Source organism: Priapulus caudatus, unplaced genomic scaffold (assembly GCF_000485595.1).
Source record: "Priapulus caudatus unplaced genomic scaffold, Priapulus_caudatus-5.0.1 Scaffold2045, whole genome shotgun sequence".
In the NCBI taxonomy this organism is placed as follows: Eukaryota; Metazoa; Priapulida; class Priapulimorpha; order Priapulimorphida; family Priapulidae; genus Priapulus; species Priapulus caudatus.
In genome coordinates, this window is record NW_014579106.1 from 27,914 (window position 1) to 30,119 (window position 2,206).

The following is a 2,206-nucleotide window of genomic DNA, read 5'->3' on the forward strand; positions in this document are numbered from 1 at the left end:
TATCTATATCGTATCATAGATTATAGCAATTTGCCAAAAGAATGCGTTAACATTATTTACTCGTTCGCGTGCTGGTATATTTCCACTGAGACACATGACTATGACTATATGATTATATCAGGAGTAGATAATAGGGGGCTAGCTACTCCTGATTATATTAACACCCACCCGATGACTATTCGTTGAACTGTTACGCGATGTTTCGTTATAGGTCGCTCTCGCCATTTCTGTCTGCAGAGATTAGATTAGACAGTTCGATCATTCGAGAAATAGTTATGCAGCGCAAAATGAACAGCAATGAAGCGCAAAACGAAACGCAAAATGAAACAGAATGCAGCGCTTAAGCAACAACTGGTTCTTTCTCTCGCGCCACGTGGGAACATTCGCCGGACGCGTTTCTCTTGAAATACTATCGTTGCTGATGGTCGACGGATGGGTTCGATCGTCTCAAACAGGTCGGATCCTGCCTCCGCCTCGGGGGGTCCATTCTCGAAAGAAAGAAAAACGCGAGATTTAAAATGGCATTGCCGATCGGTCACAGTTCATTTGACAGTTTCTCGCACAGACGCCCCGCTCGATCTGGTCTCAGAAGAAGAACCATTTGTACACCTAACCTCCGTTGCAACATCTCGAGATTGTTTAGACAAAACAGGGCATGCCTCCGCCCACACATCGCTATAGTGTTTTGGCCTCCGCAAATATATGTAAGGAATTCGTAGAGAATTTTTAAAGGTCGCGCGGTACCATTCAACCATTTTGCTCGCATTTTGTTTTCACGAAACCGCCTCGTACGAGAAGTTAGACGGATTCCAAGCGTCTCCGGCTGCCGTCGGGTTGAATCTAACGTCTTACGGCGTCAGTCTAGAATGCGGTGAAGTTTCCGTATAGGTGCTCGTTGTTTTTCGCGAACTACTTTCTTAAAAAGTGAAAAATAGCGTGCGAGAGATGCAACCTTGAGGAACGAGCGCGAATAGGCAGGCACACAAACCCACCGAGGCCTCAGCACACAATGAAGAGAGCAATGAGTTCTGTAAAGATAAGATTAGCTCTGTAAACAACGCTGTTTTTCACGCGTTATCACAATCGCGCGCATGCGCCGTACACGTACCGATGTTTACATAGACGTGGCGGTGATAAGCGAATGCGAGGTTTGTTTACAATGTTTGGTTGCACCGCATAATTTTGTCACGTCAACGATTTTGCTCTATCAATTATAATCAATAATAGAACGGAGATCTGGATTGGTTCGATGCCAAATGTCAACATAAATAACGCATACACGTTTTATAATATATATTTCGAATATATATAGATATATCTCGTATTTATTACAACATATCAATCAAACAAATTACACAACGTATATATACGTCTCGTATTTACAGCATTGCCGCCAATGAATTGAGCCTAACACGCAATTACTACATGGATACGATCAATATCATCATCGCTCAGCTCTCGTAACGGCATATTAAGCATACGAAATCATTATTTACAACATGGTGTCAATATTTCCCCGTCCGTCTATCCCCAGCGATCACATACCCACCACACAATTACCAGTGGCGGATCCAGAAGTAAATTTTAGGTAGGGGGGGGGGCGAATCATGCGAGCACAAGGGCACGAAGCGCCCGAGGAGCGAGGGTGTTGGGCTAAAATACCCTTGCCCTGAAAATTCTAGGGGGGCACCGCCCCCTGTGCCCCCCTGAATCCGCCACTAATTACCAACTTGCGTCTTCAACGTGTCGCATCCGTATTCACGACGTGGCAAAACCGCATCAATAGAAACAGTCCCAATTACCGACCTTCTAGCAGAACGAAAGCTGAGCGCGCGTGCAGCCGACCCCGTATAGCACGGCGTTTATAGATATACGTACAGAGCCGGTAGAAATCCCGAATTCGGACCGATTATAATCAAGGAGTTTTCATTACCGAAATTGCGTTTCGTGTGTCGTGGATTACAGGGCGCACGAAGTTCGATACGATTCGAGACCCAGCTACAGGCGCGAGCAGAAGTGGAAATGGAACGAGTGCAGTCCGGGTGCCCTCGCGCCTTTACTGAGCTAGCACAACGAGTCAGCGAAATTGGCGCATCGCCTTTCTCCCGTGACCGCAGGTACTGCTGGCTGCAGGTACATGTAGGGGGGGGAGAAAGAGAGAGAGAGAGAGAGATAGAGAGAGAGAGAGATAGAGAGAGAGAGAGAT